Raw genomic sequence first — 14640 nt, forward strand, 5'->3', positions numbered from 1 at the left:
TCAGAAGAAACTCCATGTGCCTTGGACGAGAAGAAGGGCCAGATATTGGTCCAAAGCCATCATCTCCAATCACAAAATGCATCTGAAGTCTTGGTTTTTGTTTTTAAATCATAGGATGATTTTGTATGCTATTGTATAATAGATCCATGCTTGTTTTTATCTAAAGGTAGAGTTTGAAATTATCTATCAGTTAAATGACTTAACTTGTCCCCCAAAGAATCACATGGTGCCTGATGCTCCAGGAAGACAGGCTGCACTCGTCCTGGGACCGGACACATCACCTGCGCCCTCTGCAGGTGTGAAGAGAACACTGGCACCCGTGGGACGGGGCTCTGTGGTGAAGACAGAGCACAGAGGCCGTGGCGGCGGGAGGAGGCCCCGTGGACAAGAAGGGACCTGGCGCCCTCTCCCCCAGGGCCCCTCTTTCTTCGAGACCTGCTGCGCTGTCCTGCTTGCCAAAGGACTGGGCAGCCATCTTCCGGCCCAAACGTGGGAAAAACTTGCTTCTGGGGATTTCTCTTAGCCTAGCTGAGATGGGTAACGTGTGTGTGTGCTTTTTCCTCAAAAAGATTTGAAAAACAACATGAGAGAACCAATAGCAGACTATGCATCAGAAACACAAAAGGCCAGGGGACTTCCCTGGCGGTCCAGTGGATAAGACACTGAGCTTCCACTGCAGGGGGCGTGGGTTTCATCCCTGGTCTGGGAACTAAGATCCCACATGCCCATGCCACAAGGGTTGGCCAAAAAACAAACAAACCCCCCCAAAACAAAAGGCCAGCTTTCCCTCTTCTACCACTTGCTCTCACCTGAGATAACCATGCTTCATCTCAGAGGCCAGGCGAGCCTGGGCAGCCATGTCACACCCATGCCAGTTCACGTCCCTTTCAATGACCTGGTCTCCCAGACTCCCAGAGGAGAAGGAATCGGGCTCAGAGCCCGAATGCGACTTAAGACACACAGGTGAGGGACTTCCCTGGTGGTGCAGTAGTTAAGAATCCACCTGCCAATGCAGGGGACATGGGTTCGAACCCTGGTCCAGGAAGATTCCCGCATGCCGCGGAGCAACTAAGCCCGTGCGCCACAACCACTGAACCTGCGTTCTAGAGCCCACGAGCCAGCACTTCTGAGCCCGCGTGCCACAACTACTGAAGCCCATGCGCCTAGAGCCCGTACTCCACAGCAAGAGAAGCGGCCGCAATCAGAAGCCCGCGCACCGCAACGAAGAGTAGCCCCCACTCGCTGCAACTAGAGAAAGCCTGCTCGCAGCAATGAAGACCCAACGCAGCCAAAAAAAAAAAAAACTAGACACATAGGTGTGTGTGGTATGTGCTGTGTGTGTTGTGTATCCTGTTTATGTCATGTGCGCTGTGTGTGTGGTGTGACACACACACGCAAATCATGGGATGCAGTGCAGTGAACCTTGAGGTCAAACAGAGCTCAAGTCTGGCTTTGCCGCCCACCCCCGACCCCTCCCACTCAGTAATGTGACCTGAGAGGTCTCTTTGTCTTCAGGAGATGGTAAGGATGGAGTGACTGGCAGATGAGATAATCCCAACCCTTAGACAAGATGCCGACTCCTATCTACGGCATCTGCTTCAGTCCTGTGTTCTACCAAGTGTAAAAGAAGACCAGGTTCACACAATAAAGACACCCCCACAGAAGAATTCTAACTCTAACAAGAGTGAGAGCGCAGCCCTATCACAAAAGCTTAATAATGTGCAATAATATTCCGCTGAGAATATGGAAGATGTTGAAAATAGTTTGGTTTCATTATGTCACTACAGTCTCTACTATGGTATAGGCAGGTAGACCGTATTGATCTAACAGTAGGGATGATATATCTTAGGCTTTCTCTATATCACTATAAAGAAATTGGCAGGGAGGAAAAAGAATCCACGTAGTCGGAAATCATTCATCCTTCTTTCCAGACCAAACCTTACAAGTGAATTCAGTCTCTGAAATCTGGGTAAATCGCATGATTTTGTTTTCACTCTGACCTTTGCAATCTGGCTGAGGGAGGCTGGGTCTGCACGCCCAGTGGTCCGTCCTTATACTAAATGGACCTACGAGAAACCAGCCGGTTCAGCCAGGCCACCAGCTACTAATCAGCCAGTACCTGGTTAATCTTTATTGAGTTTCCAGAGTTTTCAACTGCCTGCATCAAGGTGCACGAAGGAGACTTTGTTTTTCTTTGTCCTGTCCTGCGGGGACAGGAAGAACAATCTTCTGTGGGAAAAGCAGACAAGATTCCGTGACAACAAGTGAGCCCTGAGACTGTGGCCTCCTCGCCAAGCCACTGGCAGAGGGCACAGCCCAGGCCTGCCTTTGCTATACTAGGTACCACTTCTGTCTCCCCACTGGGACTGGAGCGGAACGTGGAAGTGTGGGTGGCATTAGTGACACAGTACCATCAGTGGAGTTCCTCGCTGTGGACCATTAAAAGAAGACACTAAAATGCACCACGAGTCCTGCCTGTGGTCTCCAGGGGTACGGGAAGGGCATTTTGCGGGCTAACTGTGTGTTAAGGGTATACTTTGGCTATTTCCCCCGGCCGGGTCATTGGAGGGGGAGCTAATCACTCAGTAAACAGAGGAGAGAGATGCTTATACTTAATAAGCCATTGCAAATGGAAGAAGCGAGCTCCTATACCCCATGTGATTCTCTCTAGAAACAAATGGCTTGGATCCAAACCGTACAAAACCCTTTCAGAATGCCGAGAGGTCTCTCAGTCCCAGCGCCCCCAGACGTAATCCTCCGGCATCTCCTCTTTCACGTGGAAGTAGCTTTAACAAGGGAAGAGGGAATGACTGTGTGTGCACGCGTGTGGCACCGTCGTGAGTTTTTCCTTTGTCTTGTTTCGGAGCCCCTGATGGGCAGTGTGTCCTTCTCTCTGGGGAGCAGCCGCTGCAATTAAGGGGGAGGGCCAGATACCACGCGGAGCCGAGGCGCTGGGAAGGCCTCCAAGACACCCTTCCCCAAGGGTGTGCTCAGCCCCCTCCCTCCATGCCCCCTGCGACACTACGGAGCTCTGGCTGTGCGGCAAGGGGCAGGGTTGGCCTGCTGGCAGAAGGGAGGTCAAGGCCTCTGCCAAGGTTGGCTGCTCTGGTCTCTCTCATCTGTGTCCTGCGCCAGCCCTCCTGTCGGATGAAAGAAACAGTGTGGTTCAGTGGCCAAGGCGGCGCTCGGGCTGGGAGCCACGGCTGCGACCCTGGTACCACAGTCCTGGCCACTGATTCTCTTGTGCCCACTCTAGATATTTTCACTTAAAATGTGGGCAGTAAAAACCCTGATCTGTCTCCACAGGCTGTAATATTAAAAAGAAGAGGAAAGGAGGACGGGGCACTTTGTAAGTACACCACGAGGAACTTCTAAATACAGCTGGCTGGGCTCACCAGCCACCAGGGCCATGCGAGGAAGCAGAGGACGCGCCGTAGGAAGGCAGCTCCCAGCCAGGGAGTCGGGGTGGAACGGCCGCTCTCCGGTGTGCACACTTGCTATTTCTTAGCCCTTCCCTAGGAAAGAGGACTTCAGGGGTTTCCAGCAGCCCCCACCACCCCCCACGGCCCATGTCAGGGACACTAGCATCGCTTCCAAGTGGAATAATTCAAAGAATCCAGGAAGAAGACAAGCACATTTTTTTTCTTTTCTCTTCCCTATTTAAGAGGGGGTGAATCTCTGGTCTCCTTCTGGAAACAAAGAAAGGAATAGGGCTTGCTAATATGATAGCCCCTCAATTTTCCAGCTCGTGATTAGAAAGAGAGGTGATTAGAAGTGATCATAAATGGTGCTAGGTCTGCACGCCCCCCTCTCTCTTGGTGGTTTCTCCCCTTTTCCCTTTTGGTAAATTAGACTAAAAACTGAGAGAGTCACCAGGATGTTTCCACTCTGCTAAAACCCATGGCCAATTTGCCTTATTAATATGATTTCTTTATGTTTCTATAGTTACACTTAAAAACGTTTCAGAACTACAGTTGGATGCCTCTTCCCACCCTTAGGACGGCTCTTATTTCAAAAGCCAAAACAGAAAATAACAAGTGTTGCTGAGGTCGTGGAGAAATCGGAAGCCTCGGGCACTGCTGGTGGGAATGTAAAGGGGTGCAGCCACTGTGGAGAACAGCAGGGCAGTCTCCCCCCCCCAATTAAATAGAGAATCGTCATATGATCCAGCATACACCCCAACAAACTGAAAGTGGGATCTCAAAGAGATATTTGTCCATGCCCTTTCAAAGCAGCGTGATTCACAATAGCCAAAAGGTGGTGTCAACCCAGGTGTCCATCAACCGATGAATGAAGAAGCAAAACGTCATCTATGCATACAATGGACTGTTATTCAGCCTTAAAAAGGACTGAGTTCTTTTGTTTTCTTTTAACATCTTTATTGGAGTGTAATTGCTTTACAATGTATGCCGTGGACATTATGTTAAGTGAAATAAGCCACGACACATATTCTATGAGTCCATTTATATTAGGGACCCGTAGTCCAGTTTATGGAGACAGAAGGTAGGATGGTGGGTGCCCGAGGCTGGGGGAGGGGAGGGGAGTTAGTGCTTAATGGGGACAGAGTTTCAGTTTGGGAAGATGACAGTGGATGGTGGTGATGGTGGTACAACAGAGGGAATGTCCTTAGCGCCACTGAACTGTACACTTAAAAATGGCTAAGATGGTGAACTGTATGTGGGTTTTACCACAATAAAAACTGTTTGTCCATCTGACACCATGTTCTACCCTCCTGACATACTTGAGGGAGGAACAGGCATTCCAGTCCCCAGGAAGGCAGGGCAGAAAACTCTCAGCTCTTCACCGCCTCTGGGCCTGGACTGGGGAGATGCCCCGCGTTCCCGGGAGTCGGGGGGATCTAGACTCCAGTCCCTCTGGTCTCATCACCAGGGCCCACGCGGCGGGCCTCAGGCTGCCCACCGGCCTTCCCTGCCTCTGGCCCTTTGCTTGGAGGCACGGAGACAGGTCACCCCCACTGGAAACATCAGGGCAGACGATAGCTACGGGGTGTGCGGAGAGGGCGGTTTGGGCCTTGTCAGGGATGCCAGTCCTTCTGCCAACTTCCCGACTCTGCGGAAGTCCCTGAGCTGACAGGAGAGCATGGTCGCCACGTGTACCGCCCAGGACGGCTGGCCCGCCACGGTGGCCTGGAACACTCAGGGGGCCTGAGTCTCCTCAAGCTCCAGCCCATCTTCTGGGGTGCCGGCTCCTCTCTTCCGTCCCTTCCTGCGCCCGGCTCCCTGCGCCCTCCCCAGAGGCCCCTGCAGGGCTTCCCCACCTATCGCCCCGCCAAACAGCCGCTCCCAAGTAGCAGCCACGGAAGCTCCCGTGAGGCCCCAGCAGAACCAAATCTCCCTCAGCTGGGCACTTCTGTTTTGTTTGTTACCATTATCCTCTTTCATCGCCCTTCCCCATCCCTCTGGAAGCTTCTTTGGCTGCAGACCTCTTCGTTAAGTGGCTGTTTCTTTCGGAAAACTGGTGCTCCCGACGGGGACTTCTTAGTACTTTCCATCGCGGGCCAAAAGGAAAAAGCGCTTGAAGGACACCAGGGCCCTAATAAGGCAGGTGCAAGACGATCCTTCGTCTCCTGTGGCCTGGGGCGCGCGGAAGGGAGGAGAGGGCAGGGGCGCAGGGAACGGTCCCGGGCGGCCAGGCAGCCGCTGCACCCCCACCCCCGCCCCGGGGGAGGCGGGCTTCGGGGGCTCCAGATTCCCAAGCGCGTGTGCGGTGCGCGCGCCGGGGGTGGCGTCCGGCCGGCGCGCGAGGAGGTGGGGAGGCCCCGCCCGGGCCGCGCTGCCTGTCCCCACCTCAGCCCGGCGGCAGCTTCGGCTGCTCCCGTTAGATGGCGCTCGAGGCTTTCCGACCACTCGCGAAAGTGCGCCGGGCCGGGCACACAAAGCCCCGCGGGCCGGGGGGGACGCAGCCTGCCTGCGAGGGCGCGCGAGGCCGACCCCACGGGGCCGCATAACCAGGCCCGGGGCGTGGGCGGGGAGCTCCCGCTGGGCCTCGGCTCGCTGGCCGCGGCCTCCGACCCTTCGCCCCTCCGCCCACTGGCGCTCGGTCCCGGGGCCCGGCCGCGCTCCGGGGATAGGAGCCGCGAGGCTGGGGCTCAGGCTGCGGGGGCCCTGGGGCCGGGGACGCGCCAGGTGGGAACCGGGGCGCAGACACAAGCCTCCAGACCGCGCCCGCCCGCTGCTCCTCGACTGGCCGCCCCGCTCTCCGCGAGCCCGGCCTCTGCTTTGCGGAGAAGCGGGCAGGTGCGGGGTCGGTTGTGTGTTTGAACCGTTCCGCAGAAATTGTGGTTCGGTACGAGGTTTAATAAACTTCGTGGGCGCTCGCGTTTCCAACAACACGGGGCAAACTTTCTTGCTGTCCCCGATGCGGGTGGAGCCCGGGTGAAGCTCAAGCAGCCTTCTTAAAAAAAAAAAAAAAAAGCTCCTGGGACTCTGGGGCGTAAAACGCGACGGTTAATTTCTAAGTAACTGTTCGGGGATCAGGGAGCGAGCTTTCGTTCCGCCACCAAGTTCGGCTCCCCTTCCACCCTCTCCAAGAAAAGTGACTTGATCACGCTCTCCCGTCCCTTAGGCTCCTCCTTATGTCGCCTGCGCGGGCCCTGCCGCGGAAAGGGGTGCGTCTCCCAGACCCGGAACACGCAGCAGCGAGACCTTCCTTTGTGCCTACACTTGGCTGTGAACTTTCCCGCGCGGTGGGTTCTCCTTTAAGAAAGTAGCGATCTCTATGAATATTTAATGCCAGGCGCGGGCCGGCGGGGCGGACGCGAGCCCCGCGCCCGGGTCCCCGCAGCCGCGACGGGGACCGGGGGCCGGTGGGCCGGGGGCGAGAGACGGGCTGGGGCGCGCGGCCCGTCGCGTTCATTTCCTTAAGAAAGCGGGCGGCGCGGTCGGAAGGACGATTTTGGCCCCGGCCGCCTTCCCCCTCCCCCCACCCCGCCCCGTACCCGGTTTTCTGCTAGAAGCGGGCTCGGGAGCTCTGAGCCCCAAGTGTACGCTCTTGTCTTTGATGGTATCGACCAAGTGCGGTTTCAAATTCAGTTGCCCCGACTGAGGCCGGTTTCCTGTCTGTGTGCGCAGTGGATGGAAGGACCGCGCCGGGTGAGTCCAGAGCGCGGGGAGCGGGCAGCCGGCCCGGCGGCGGAGGGGGAGGGCCGCCTGGCAGAGGCAGGCCTCCGGCTGGCTGGGTTCTGAACTGGGGAGCCAGGTGGAAACGGAGACCCCGGCAGAGAGGAGCGTGTGTGGGTGGGTGGGTGGGTGGGTGGGGGGATGGGGAGGTGATAAGGGACGAGGGGTCGCGAAGCCTGGAGCCCAGGCGGCAGCTGGTGGGAAGGTCTGGCGCGCCTCGCAGCCGTGTCCCTCTGCAAAGACCCGGGGCAACTTTCCCTCGCCGCCGCTGACCCTCTTCCTGCGAAGGAATAAAGTGAACTTGCTCAGCTACTCGATTCCGCTGGCGGTTCAGTTCTTTCTGCTTTGGTATTGAGTTTCTTTTCCACCTTTCGGTGTGAACAGCCTTTGTGTCCTTAACTCTAAGGTGTGCGTTTATGTATACATATATTCTATAGTGTGTATATATATTCTATCGTGTTTGTATATATATGAAATATATATGAAATAGTGTGTATATATATTCTATAGTGTGAGTGTGTATATATATATATATATATATATACACACACATATCTATGAAATCTCCTAGGTACTTTATGATCCCATCTGGATAAATTAAAACCCAGATCTGTAATGTTTATTCTTAGTTTACAAAAGGCAGGGAAAAAAATGTGTGAGACACATGTCTGCAAGTATATCAAAAGTACTTTCCCTTCTGCTGGAAAAAGTTGCCTGCAAATGGCTTCCCTTCACTGATCCTGGACCACCTCTACTTCTCCAGGAAACTAAATCGGGTCATAACTAAAGCACCCATCAGACCAAGCAATTAAGTGCCAATAATGACTATTAATGACTATTAATGACTGTATTACTAATGATTGGAGTTGAGGACTCCAAACCCCGCTGTTTCAAATTTCTGCCACCCCAGATTTTTATAGCATTCCACCCCCGTAAAGGAGGTAAGAAGACGGATGAAGTTCTCAAAGAGCTCTCCAGTAGGTATCCCATGGTCAAGGTTGAATTTCTTTCTTTCAGTAAAGTTGATTTCTACTTCTGGTAAATAACGGAGTCTTCACTTCTGGCTGCGTCAAGTTACGCGAAGTGTAATTGATGGTGGTGGTTATTTGGTTTGGATACAGAATTTGGTCGTGGGGGGATTGGAAGGGAGGGTGCGTTCTCTCTCCAGTTACTCTGGTAATACTGAGAGCCCTGGAAGATTTTAAGAAACAAGTGTTTTAAATCTTCAGCTGGACTCATGGATATCGGGAAGGCTGGGAACTGGGGAAGTGAGGGCTGGTGAACTCAGGGAGCAAAGGAGAAATAACGAACTTGGTCTGAAAAAAGATTTTCTTTTTGCTCATGGGTTCACATGGTTTTAGCCTGTCACAGGCTGAGTGACTGTTCAAAAGAAAAGGTTAGTGAGACTCATCTGTTGGTGTAAAGGCTACTGAGGCTGAAGATGGTTCACCAGCCCCCCTTGCCTCTTTCTTGACACCGCTTCTCACCCCAAACGGAAATCCAGGCTCAGTTCTGGGATGGGAGGAGGTGGCAGGGAGGGAGGGAGGGAATACATCGCCACTGGGAGTCCACAGTGAGAAGGGAGGGCAGCTTGCAGGGGCCCTGGCCAGCCACCATGACGCAGGCAGGCTCAGCCACGGGGCAGTCGGAGGTGTCGGGTCACCTCTGCTCGTTCCCCAGCGTTCAGCCCTTCCTGCCAGCCTGTCAGGACACTGGGTGAGCTGAGGCAGTGAATGTGTTCAGGACATCTCCCCAGCACCTCGCTGGCTCCTGGTGGAAGCCAGAGCAGCAGCGCACATCTGGTTCTGATGTATTTACCAGGCTGGTATGGAAATGCCCAGGCTGCACGGCAGAAACCTGAGCTGCTTCCGACCAGTAGAGTCCTCTGCTGAAGGAGCGTGAATGGTTGGATGGTTTCAGAGTGCTGGGTGGGCCCCCGCTCTCCAGGTGAAGCACTTGACCCTACCCCGTTCTGTTTTGTTAGAGTTAATTGCCCTGCAGTGAGGGTACCTCGCACCTCAGCCCAGGAGGACAGCAGAGGAGGGGTCCTCCACAGGTAACTGGATGGTGCGGGCTCCTCTTGGACACCTGACAAGTCCCCAAACCTCACCTGAATGAAGTGGGCCTGGGGTGTGCTCTTGCCAGTGGCTCCTTTTGCCTGGCTCAGGCTGTCAGCAGTCCACATAAGACCCTGTGGTCCTGAGAGTCCTGCTACAGCTCCTTGGAGAGGGCGGCCGACCCCAGAGGCTTAACACGACGGCTCCATACTCAACAGCAAATTCCCTGCTGACCCTGAGAATCCCAGGGAAGAGGTGGCTAGAGGCCGGCACGCAGCTCCCGTAACGCGGGGCAGTCTGGGCCCTGCCCACCACTGAGTCTGGTGGCAGGGAGAGGGCCAGGGCTCTGAAATTCTGCTGTTCCGCTTCCTTGGGTCAGCTGCAGACCAGCCTGAGACTGCAAATACCTGTGAACAGGGGAAGGCGTGGAGGCTGGAGCTGGCCCTGTGTCCTACCAGGGTTCTAGGGCCCTGGGAGCCCTCCGAGGTGGCTGGGGGCAGAATACCAGAGGCCATTTGGTCCCTCGCCTTACCTTACAGAAGGCCCACATCATCGAGGTCTGAGAGGACTTGCTTTCCCAGGAAACGCCGGGTGGGGCGGATCTGGTGAGAATTGGAGGCGTTTCCTCAATATACTTACACCTGGTTTGGAAATTGACATACAGAGGACAGCAAACTCTTTACCCAGATAGGACCTCTGTGGTGTCAGCAAACTTCTCCCCACCTCCCCTGTGGATCCCACTCACCCCCATTAAGTAGCCCAAATGCACTGTTCAAGATGTCAGGTTAGCTGGGGGAAGGAGTTTGATCCGTCCCCTCCACCCAAGTAAGTACAAATGAATTTTGTTCTCAAAAAGAAAACTTAGAGCTTGACACTTTCCCCAGCCAGATGCACCTAAGTTTCACCCAGGTCTCTAGTCAGCGACCGCAACACACCCCCACCTCTTCTTCCTTTCTTTGTGCCTTAAAGTTGCACTTCAGGAGGGTTTATAGCATGTTGTTCATGTCAGCAAGCCTCCTTGTCTCCACTCCCACCCATCTCCCTGGATGGAATTGTAGCTGGAAAACACACACACACAAGAAATTCTCTTAAAAAATTTCTGCTATTCTTCCCAACTAGAGGAGTTGACAAGACGCAGACACGTTAAGTTGCAGAAAATACAGTGGACTGATCAGCCGAAATGCATCTCATTTGCACTTGTATGTAGCCGGGGGTAGGAGCCAGTGTCACTCAGGCTGGGCGGACTGGGTGGAATTTCCGAGCAGGCTCCTCCGCAGGGGCCATTTGTGGGGTCGAAGCCCCGGCCCAGCCCAGGCCAGGAGGAGGGCGTAGTGGGAGGCGTCCGGAGGCCTGGCCCGAGGGCTGGAGCCACCTTCGGCAGACCTCCTGCTCTGGGCAGCTCGGGGGGCTGGGAGGCCTGGAGGGGTGGGTGCTGGCAGCTGGATGCCCAGGTCGTCAGCCATTCCCAGGGCCTCCCCCTGGGTTGGATTAAAGAAAGGAAACACCTCCGAGGAGAGTCACTGACCACATATTATACCCGCTTGTACCTCTCTCCCAAGGTTTTGTCCCCGTCACCCACTTTGTCCTCATCCACCCACGGGTGGAGGGACACCTCTGCCTGATGCGTTCCTCCACCTACTTCGGGTCCTGAACTCGGACCCTGAGCTTCTCGCTTCCCGCCTGTCTCACTGAACCCCATTCCTGGGCCCCCGAGTTCCCAGGGAAACGTGGGTAGTGCCCTGGGAGCCTTGGAACCCAGCGGGGGCAGTTAGGAGGAAGGCACGGGTCTTTGAGGTGTTCCCGCTCTCCAGGCACCCACTCCCCTGCGCTGGTCGCAACTTTGCCCGATCCCGGGGCTAGGGCGCAACTCCTACCCACGTATTCCCACCCGGCAGCTGGCGGCCCAGGCTGCGCTGGGGCGCAGGGTCACCGCTAGGGCTCGGTGGTGGCGGCGTGCGGGGCGCAGGCTGCAGGGCCCGAGGAACTGGGTGCAGGGCCCAGGCCGAGGCCTTGGGAAAGGCCCACCTGCCTCCGTGAGCGCCCCAGCAGCGCGTCCTGGGGGCGTCCTCGCCACCGCGTACCGCTTGCTTTCCTTGCCAAGGCCCTGGTGACTCAGACGCCGCTAACCCCACGAGCTCCCTTCTCCAGCGCTCGGCTCTGGCCGGGCGGGGAGACAGGGAGGCGTGCGCAGTGCTCTAGGCCTCACCGCCGGGCACCCAGGCACCGCCGGGCACCCTGGCACCGCCGGGCCGGACCGCAGCCCACCACCTTCCCGGGGCCAACCGGGGGCGACGCGTGTTGCCCAACGGGACCAGTGCCTCACCGGGCCGCCGGGGGACCAGCCACGCGCCCTCGCTCGCGGCGGAGCGCGGGGCCGAGGCTGCGACGTCCGGCAGCCAGCCCCGCACCATTGACAGCCTGGGCACGTCCGCGGAGCCCGGGGGGACGATCAACGGACTCTCCGTCCCGGGAGTTGGGGACACGCCTGTAAGGTGTGTGATGATTTAAAGATCCTTGGTACTACTTTTGCGCGAAGCCTTTGTTCCAGCTTTGTCAGCTTGCGCGCCTTCGGCGGCTCCCCCTCCCAGGCCCTTCCACCCCCATCACCCCCCGGCCCCCCCCCAACCCCTGCAGAGAGGGCCTGGCGCAGGGAACCTGCCCGGATCAACTGCCCCGCTCCAGATCCCCTCCTGCAAAATGCTCGTCCCTCGGTTACATCTCCCCTTCGCGCTTGGGGCAAATGAACACGGTTTGCACCGCCTTCGCCTTTGGGGCGAGGTTCTCCCAGAACAGGGTTTCTGAATGTGACCTCGGGCTGCGGCGGCGGCGGCGGCCTTCTGCTGCCGGTGAGAGAGCAGCTTTCTAGCCACAGGCCGGGGCGACCGGGGTGCGCACAGCAGGGCCATGGGTAGGGGGTCACCTGCCCTCCCACGGTAAGAATTTGAGGATTCAGACGAAAAGAGCAGGTTAAGGATAACACGGCCGTGAACTAACTTGACTCCTACTGGCAACAGGGCCACCAGGGCCCGGTATTCCCGGGCAGGGTGGCCCTCTCCCAGCCCCCAAATTAGGTACAACTCCTCTTTTAGCCAAAGCACAGCTGGATGCAGGGTGTTTAAAGGCTACTCTGGCAAACAGGAGGTACAGATAATGACTGCTCCCACACACACAGGCTTGCGTGCGTCGTCGTCTGTGGCCACGCATCTCCCGTCTCTCCCTAGTGGTTTTAAATTAAAGCTATTTAATCTGTCTGCATCCCTTCCTTGTAGGCCTTTATGCCTCTGCACGTAGACATTTGGAGAAAAATCAAAGGTGAGCACCTCTCCCCGCGGAAAGTTCTGTATGGTACGTAACACACTCACGCGGGGATTCCTCGGGTTACCAGTTTGCTCCCCGTCAGCCAGCGCCTGGCCTCTGGGCTGGGGTAGGGGTGTGAGGGTGATGCACACGGATGTGGCGGCTTCACTGGGGGGGAGGCGCTTTTCTTCCCCCTTCTTGAAGTCCCAGTTCAAGGCCCAGGAACAAAGGGAGAGGTAACTGATCTGTCCTCTGGTCTCTCTCCCTTCACTTCCACCCCCCTCACCTGCAGACCTGCAGGCCCTCCTCCTTGATAAACAGAGGAAAGCCTGTGAGTTCAGGTACACAAGTAAGTAGTGCTGACCTGCGAGGCTCCCCCACTGAAAATCAAAAACCCCATTTTAGGTGTGCCTTGAGTCCCCACCACCTCCTCTCCCCCAGATGTCACTGGACCCAAGGCTATCTGCTTAGCCTCCCTCTCTTGTTAAAAACATCCAGGACAACTATTAAATAGTTCCTGGAAGAGTTAAAGACATCTCTCAGGTTTGAAACAGGTTTTTAAAGCCCTGTTTGGAAGAAATCTTGGAGAAGTACAAAGCGTAATCAGTAGGATGGCCCGAGCAAGTTTGAAAGATTTGTCCCCCAAAACGTTAACTAAAAAGAGTTTGTAGGTGTTGTTTTCTCTACTGATGGGTGTTTCCCTGTTGTAACCTACAGATTCTCAAGACCAAGCTAGTAAGACATTTAGTTTCATTTTGTTAGTTTCTGGGTGACACGATACTTTCCGATTAGACCTAATTTATTTATTTTTTAAAAAGTCTGCTGGAGAGTTTTCAACCTTGGAAATATAAAGGAAGCATAGACTCTCCCTCCGAGATTCTCACATGGGCAGAATGGAAGGACCCTGCCCGGCTCCCCTTCACACCTGGAAGTTGCCCTGCCTGAACCTAGGTGGACTGAGGGTGACAGGTTTGGGCATCTTTTATTTCAGTGCTGGCGCAAGGCGAGCTCTTTGAAATGAGTATCTATTCTATTTCAGAGTGCAGTGTCCCAGTCGGCTAAATGGGCTTGTCTTCTGCCAGGAGGGACACAGTCCTGCAGGACAGAACAAATGTTGGATCTCCCAGGAAGCTCTTCGTCAAAACATCCCTTGCCCTTTTGTTTTTGTTTTTGAATTAAAAGATGTGTTTTCTTTCCTCTCAGTGTTCGTCCTGTTATTTTGTAGCTACAACAATGAAACGTGGAAAACAGTTATTCTTTTTTGTCCTCTGTAAATGTCTCATTTGGGGACCTCGGGAAGCTCCAAACCTACCTCAGGTGTGTCCTGTGCTTTTGATGTTGACTCCCTACTCACTGGGGTGCCCAGAGACTCACACTAGGTTCCCCCTTCCCCTGGGCATCCTTTTTCTCCCAAACAATGCCCCTCTCGCAACTCGAGACTCGCAGGGGAAAGGGACTTACTTAGAGAAAGCATCCCAAGTTAATAAAGACCAGACTCAAGTTCTCCAGGTAAGTGGTGCTTATACTGGGGGCAAGAAAGCCAAGAACCAGCATCACCCCAGGGGCGACTCCTGTCAGGAAGGAGTGAGGGCAGCAGGCACATTGCCACAGAAATTGCTAAAACTATGGCAACTACGTGAGGTTTACGGTTAAATTCTGCTATATTCCCAGCCAGCTCAAGTTATTTAAATTTTAGTTTTGTTCACACACGTGCACACACACCCCAGCTAGGGTTAAGTTACCAGCACAATTTCCCTGGGCAACTCTGGTGACAGGAACCACTGCCAACAAACTTATTTTCTGAAGAGTAAAAAGGAAAAAAAAAAACACACACAAAACCTCTGCATGTCTTTTAAACGGTTATTTTATACTATTTAACATCCCCACAGACAGGAATTGGCCGGGACACCACTGCTGCTTTTTCTAGGAACAGGTAAACTAACCATTCTTCTTCCCCTCCCCCAAGACGCAGCTATTTTTAAAAGCTAAAATTTCTCTTTCCAAAGGGAGGAGAAGGAACAAATTCCATTAATGAATTACGTACATGGAATGTGGCTTGTCTAGGGCAATTGTATTTGTAAATAAATGGCTTCCTGTTTATTATGTACATTTTCCTGAGAACTCTGATGCCTCTGAGCACTTAATAT

General features: G+C 54.8%; 1 long non-coding RNA gene across 1 annotated transcript; it reads left to right on the plus strand.

Annotated features, from left to right (window-relative positions):
* The first annotated feature begins 6750 nt into the window (after positions 1-6750).
* LOC117195804 (uncharacterized) lies at positions 6751-13695 on the plus strand. The gene is made up of 3 exons (XR_004475619.2): positions 6751-7112; positions 12466-12508; positions 13533-13695. It is a non-coding gene; the product is annotated as an uncharacterized LOC117195804 (long non-coding RNA).
* Positions 13696-14640: the final 945 nt, after the last annotated feature.

The sequence above is a fragment of the Orcinus orca genome, chromosome 13 (assembly GCF_937001465.1).
Source record: "Orcinus orca chromosome 13, mOrcOrc1.1, whole genome shotgun sequence".
Taxonomy (NCBI): domain Eukaryota; kingdom Metazoa; phylum Chordata; class Mammalia; order Artiodactyla; family Delphinidae; genus Orcinus; species Orcinus orca.